Raw genomic sequence first — 7,382 nt, 5'->3', positions numbered from 1 at the left:
AAAGGTAAAAATATTGAAAAACTAATTATGAGTGCAATGTACTATACTCATGAATCTCCAGAACTCTGTAAAGGTATATGGTGAGAGTATTTTCCCATATCTCTTTTTTGGAACCATATTCATTCTTTGCAATTTTGTATCCTTCACTTTTGATTGTTTTATGGCTATTATTTTCTGTTTATATCATTGGAGTCATTTTGAATATTGTTTCCTTGATTCTGCTTATTTTATTCTGCATCATATCAGATAAATAATTCTTTTTTATTTATCATCTTCATGATTTCTGATAGCTCAATAGATTTCAATAGATTAGTATATCATTAGTTTAGCCATTTCCCAATCGATGGGCAATCATTTTGTTACCAATTATTTTCTAACATAAAAAGTGCTGCTATAAATATTTTAGTATAGATGGGAATTTTCTTGTTAATGATCTCCTTGAGGTATAAACTTAGTAATGGAATCTCTGGGTAAAAGAGTAGAGGCATTTTAGCCACTCTATTTGTGTAATCCCATGTTGCTTTCCAAAGTAATTGCACTGATTCACAGCTTGACTGACCATTAGCTAGGGTGCCTATCTTCCCACAACCCTAATGAGGGTGATACTTATAAATACCTTGGTCTTTTCTAAGTAAGAAACACCAAACTTAAGGCTATAGTGAAGAACCTAAGGGTATATGTGTTAAAGAAACTGACTAGCATCAGCAATAAGAACATAGTTATGACTAAAAGTACCAATTTTGCCAGTTGTCTTTGACACAGTAAAAATAGATGTAGGTGTCTCAACAAAAATCTGTACAATATTAGTGAAATTACTCATTACTCCATGGCAGTTATAGAAAGATGAACAATTCATCATTGAAAAGGAAGAAGAACCAATAGATACTCTCAAGTTATATAACAAAATAGGTTAAAAATGTACAGAAATATTTTTAGAACAGACTTCATTTCATAAAGCAATAGTAAAGGCTGAAGGATGGCAACAGGTACAAACCAACAGATTTGCTGATTGTAAACAAAAGCTTTTTATATCTGTGTAGAGCCCTTGAAATAACTAACACCCAAGAGTGAAATCAAAAGGCCTTCTAAGGGTAATATTAGATAGGGGAAGCAGTGGATAGAGTACTGGGCTTGGAATGAGGAAGACTCATTTTCCTAAATTCAAATCTGGCCTCAGCTCTAGTGGTGTGCTCTGGGCAAGTCACTTAATCCTATCTGCCTCAGTTTGCTCATCTGTAAAATGAGTTGCAGAAGGAAATGGCAAACCATTCCAGTATCTTTGCCAAAAAAACACCAGTTTTTTGTTCAGTCAGACTGAACAACAGCTGAGGATAATATTCAAATGAACCCAGCAAACAATCCATTGATGTAGTCTCAAACAAATGACTGGGTCATGCTGATGTTTATGCAAATAGAGGATTTATAGGCTACCAGAAATTGTAGAAAAAATTTCTCTAATGAGGCTACATTTACTGTTCAATGAAGATTATGCAATTAAATGGAAGAAACTTTGCAACATCACTGCAGAATGAAAAACAAAATTAGTGTCTGTCAGAAACCTAGAAAGATACAAGCAAGGGCTAGAAATACATGCCCCAAACTCAACCATATTTTTTAGACTAATAACTAATAAATACTCTTACTCTAAATCTAAAACCCTGAAATAGCCTTGAGAACTCAGCAAATAAACTTCACTGAAACTGGAATAACTTTATAAAATCCACTCACACCCCTCAAATCCCCAGACAAATCATTGACCCATAACAAATTTAAGAATAATATTCTAGCTGTTACAATACTAAATACTTACCATATTGATGTCAGACTATGAATACCCAATCAGATTTAGCCCAATTGAGCTCTGAATCTCTGAGTTCAAATGATCCACCAGCCTTGGCCACCCCAAATAAAGGATAGTTCATATCCTAATAGTTTTCTTCTTTTCCAAAAATCAGTTATTTTATGTAGGTATTACTATAAAAAGTAATCATTAAAGAATAATAAGATATCTTGCTTTTAGAATTTTCCCACCTAAATTCTGTAGAATGAGATGAAGATAATGATGATGATAATAATAACAATAACAATAAGGAAAAGCTTTCAAAATAGATACTTAGTAAAAGAAATTGAAACTATGTAAGAACAGGATAAGGATCGTGTTTTTTTGTTTGTTTGTTTTTTTGTTTTTTAAATAAAGTTTTCAAGAGTAGGGTTTAGTTTAGTGATCCTTCCCACCCCTACCTCCCAGGAGAATATATAAGTTTAAGCAAGATCTTTCAAAAAGTTTGGACATAGTTAAACAAACTGAACTGTAGCCCAGAAGAAGAAGAAGGAGGAGGAGGAGGAGGAGGAGGAGGAGGAAGAGGAGGAGGGGGAGGGGGGGAGAAGAAGAAGAAGAAATGAAGATCAGGTTCACAAGAATAAGCCAAAGAAAGAAAGCTAACTTCTCCAGCTATCTGCAGGAGGCTGAGTCAGAGCCAAAAGTCTAATTCAGGAGAAGAGACAAAAGGTTCCACAAAAATAGCCTGCCAAATCCAAGAGAACCAGTCTGTCTTTTGTGGGAGGGGAGGGGGTTGTTGGAGAGGAAGTAATTAAGGTTAGGTGACTTGCCTAGGCTCACACAACTAATAAATATCTCAGGTAAAATTTGAACTCAGGTCCTCCTGACTCCAGGGTGCCACCTAGCAGCCCCTCCAAAACTGTCTTGCTGAACATTTCAGAGAAAGAACAGTGGTCTGGGCCCTGCTCTAACATTCCTCTGTGTTAGGAGTATTACTAGGTGGTAAGTCTGTACTTAACAATTCTCTAGCTCAGAGTTCACACCTTTAGTTCACAATTTTAAAAAGGAGTTTACTCCTTTAGACTTCTGAAAGGAGTTAACATCTTTAAAAGAGCTAGCTCATTGGTTATGTTACAATTCCCCCATGGAGTACCCACAAGTCCATTCTCTGGGAGGATATAAGGAGACAATATTGAGTCTGGAAGAAGTCTGTCTGGATTGGGTCAAGGAGAAGACTTCCTATGGATTAGAAAGTCCAGGAGATTCGCAAATCTAAAGGAAAAGCCTGTTCATGGACTTCCGGGAGATTCACAACTAGGATTGAATTCTGGGAAATACACAATCCCACACTTAGAGGCTGAGTCTGCTTCATCCCCATGTCTACCTGCGTTCTGGCTGGAGGCTTTGAATTCGGAGGGATCTGGAGAGAAGATTTGGAAAGAGACAGTAAAGGACTTTAACTCTTGGCTGCATTTTGGGATTATTGAACAAAAACTAAAACTAAGGCTGGCTCCAGAAGCTCTCCAAGAGATCTCCTCCCAGAGAATGATTACAATCTAGAGACAACAGGACATTACACCTCTGGATCTCAGAAGGTTCATCTTTAGAATAGGTATGCTACAGCCTGCCTTACCACACAAGGATAAAATGTAAAATCACATAAAAATATTTTTTCTAAAAAGTTAAAATAAATAGAATGTTTTGAAAATCACAAAGTTGTAGTTATAAACAGCAAAATGTATTGATTTATCAGGATTTCCATCAAGTATGCCATTTGCTTGGTCAGTGGCCTCAGGGGTCCCTAGAACATGCTTGAATTCCCCCATATCTTGGAGGGGGAGAGGTCCTCTGAAATCAAGGCAAGACAAAACCTTTGAACACTAATATTGTCACAAACTCCCTTTTGCAATATCTGGTGTCTTCTGCTGGTAATTGGCATCCCCCAAATAGCTTTGAGGCCACTCAAAGATGTATATATAGAGAATCCCCAATGAACCACAGCATTTCATACCTAAATCCAAAAGGATCATGGAATCAGGGTCCCAGCTGGGCATGGCCATTCACCTCTGTGAAATAAATGTCAGGCTATAATTTTTTTTTTCTCCTTACTCTTCTTTTTTCCTTATTTTTATTAAGCTTTTTATTTTCAAAACATATGCATGGATAATTTTTCAACATTGACCCTTGCAAAACCTTGTGTTCCAGAATTTCCCCTCACTTCTCCTTACCTCCTTCCCTAGATGGCAAGTAATACAATATATGTTAAACATGTTAAAAATATATGTTAAATCCAATATATGCATACATATTTATACAATTCTATTGCTACACAAGAGAAATTAAATCAAACAGGAAAAAATGAGAAAGAAAACAAAATGCAAGCAAGCAACAACAAAAAGAATGAAAATGCTATGTTTTGATCCACACTCAGTTCCCATAGTCCTCTCTCTGGGTATAGATGGTTCGCTTCATCAAAAGAGCATTGGAAATAGCCTCAATCATCTCATTGTTGAAAAGAACCACATCTATCAGAATTGATCATCGTATAATCTTGCTTTTGAGGCTGTAATTTCTAATGAATAAGAACATCTAACTGGGCATAAGTCCCTAAACCAGTCTGTGCATATTTATGGAGGAAGTTAGGAAATGGACCTGCCTCTATTCCCCATGAATTGTCCAATATTAAGATTCTAGAAATGAACAGACCGATTAAGCTGTATAATGGAAAGAGAACAGACTTTGGAGTCAGGAGACCTGTGTTCAAACCTCTGTCAACTATTTATTACAATCAATTAATGGAAACAACAACAACAACAACCCAATAAGCATTTAATAAGAACAGGGCCTGTGCAGGTATTAGGCATACAGATACAAAAATGAATTAGTCCCTGTTCTCAGAGAGCTTGCATTTCATCAAATGAGACAACATATATATATATATATATATATATATATATATATAGACAAAACAGCCATGTAGTAATTTTGGAGAAGAGAGCATTAACATTTGTGGGCAAGGACAAACTGTGCTGTGAGAACCAGAAAGGCTTTCTATAGAAGTCAACATGTTAGCTGAATCTTGAAGGAAATTATAGACTCAAAGTCAAAGGTGGACAATGAGTACATTCTAAACATAGATGATGGTTGGTGCAAAGGGATGGAAATAGGAGATGGAGTATCCAAGGAAGCCACTTCAACTGGACCATAGAGAACATGAAGATGTCATATGTAACAAAGTTGAGAAAGTCGGTTTGGACTGTATGATATTGGGAAAGTCACATCGCCATCTGGATTTTAATTTACTTCTCATAAAATAATGGAAAGGGAATATACCTTTATATAACACTACTTGGTGCTAGTCACTTTGCTAAGGGCTTTTATAAATAGTATCTCTTTTGATTCTGATAAAAATCCTGTGAGATAGGTACTATCATTAGACCCACTTATAACTAAGTGAATCGAGGTAACAAAGCTTTAAAGATTAGTCCAGAATCACACAGCTAGAAAGTGTCTATGACTGGATTTGAATTCAGCTTCCTGCCTCTGGGGCCCAGCATTGCACTGCCAGCTGTGTGGATCATTGCTATGGTCGCTTTCTTTTATGCTAAGGACTCAGTCTTCCTCCTCAGCCCATCCCTATCATATCTCACTACAAAATCTAGAATATAAATTGACATGGAATGAATCAAGAGACCCACTCTGTTTGGCTTAGAAAGCACACCAGCAAGGGGTGGCTACAGTGGGTGGAGAAGTTGGAAGCACCAGTGGCTCTACTGGCGGAGGTCAGAATGACCTCCTCTTCTCAGCAAGCCTGTTCCATGGGGAAGTGGAGCAGACACCAGAGGCAGTTCCCAAATTCATCAGAAAGGGCTCAGCTTAAAAAAACAAACAAACAAAAAATACCCAAACATAAACTGGGGACTGAAGAATTTTTAAACTGGACAAGAGAAAGGACTTCAGTTAAAAGGAAGGGCTGCTCTTACTGCTTTTAGATTCCTTTTAAAGTCTGCTCCTCTGGACTTCTGGGTAGGGTACATATAGAGCTAAAGTAAAAATGGCCTGGGAATGGGAAAAAGGTTTGATGGATTGTATTCAGTTATTACAAATGGAAGGTCATAGAATACAATTAAAAACAGTAAATTCCTTATTCTGCCAATTTCCAGAACAGAAATCAATTGATCAGCCAACCGGCATTTATTAATTGTCTACGAGGCAGCTAGGTGGCACAGTGGATAGAGTGCTAAATTTGGAGTCAGGAAAACCTAAGTTCAAATATAACCTTAGATACTTAATGGCTGTATGAACCTGGGCAAGTCAATTAACCCTGTTTGCTTCAGTTTCCTCGTCTGTAAAATGAGCTGGAGAAGGAAATAGCAAATAATAATACCTATTTGTCAGGGCTGCTGAGGCAATTGGGATTAAAGTGTTAAGCGTCTGAGTTCAGATTTGAATTCAGGTCCTCATGACTTCAGGACTGGTGCTCTATCCACTGTGCACCTAGAAGTTTCTTTCATTCCCATTTTACAGATGAAGAAATGGAAGATTAGGGACTACAATGACTTGTGATCATAGAATCATAGATTTAGAATCAGAAGTACCTTAAAGGTCATTTAGTGCAACCCCTTTATAAATGAGGAAAGTAAAGTTCTGAGATTTTAAGTTACTTGCCCATAGACACACAGCTAGTGTCAGAGGCAGGATTTGAATTTAGACCCTCTTAACTACAAGATCAGTCCTTTAACTATTACATAAGTAATGGGGTGAATCTGAAACAACAGACTCTCAAATCAGTCCATATCCCAAAATTTCCCCAATCATTCCATGGTGCTTATGTTAATTTGGACAAAGGAAATCTCCTGACCTCCCAGAAACTTCAGTTTCTAAATTATATCATGACTGACTGTGCCAGACTTATGTCATTCTCCTTCTGTGCTTTAGTTGTGTTTTTTACCTGGTCTTGCATAACTAACTAGAAGGCAAATTCTTTGAGGGCAGGAATAGTATCTTTTGTTCTCTTATTGTTTCCAGTGCCTGGCACCATGTTGAATATATACAGAATCTGTCCTCAGTTACACTTCCCTTTGCTTGGTTAGCAGTATTGATGGTCATATCAGAGAATTACTCATCTATATAAAGTGTTCTTTTTTGGTATTTGTGGCTTTTGGCAAAATCCTTTGGGTTTGTGTTTTATGTGTTCAAAAACTTTAAATATTTTCCCTTCTCTTTCAGGGATGAGTGAATGAATGCCTTTGACATCATGTCACTTAAAGAAAGTGGCTTTCCCAGAGTCCCTTTGGAGCACACCTGATATTCCTGCTTCTTTATAGTAACTACCTTGCCTGCTTTGGATAACTTTGCTACCTGACGTTTGTGTGGACACTTGCTATGCCTTTCTATTAGAGGCATAAGGGACCGTATATATAGGATCCTTTTATTTAAAGGACCAGAAGAGATAAATGGATAGAAAGATGAATGGATAGCTGGGAAGAGAGAGAGAGGGTACACAAGCATTTACTGTTTAACATGTGCCAGGTACTGTGCTAAGTGCTGAGGATATAGATAGAAGTAAGCAAGATAATCCCTGCCCTCAAGAAAATTAACA

Source organism: Sminthopsis crassicaudata, chromosome 1 (genome assembly GCF_048593235.1).
Source record: "Sminthopsis crassicaudata isolate SCR6 chromosome 1, ASM4859323v1, whole genome shotgun sequence".
NCBI lineage: Eukaryota > Metazoa > Chordata > Mammalia > Dasyuromorphia > Dasyuridae > Sminthopsis > Sminthopsis crassicaudata.
This window is presented reverse-complemented; position numbering follows the sequence as displayed.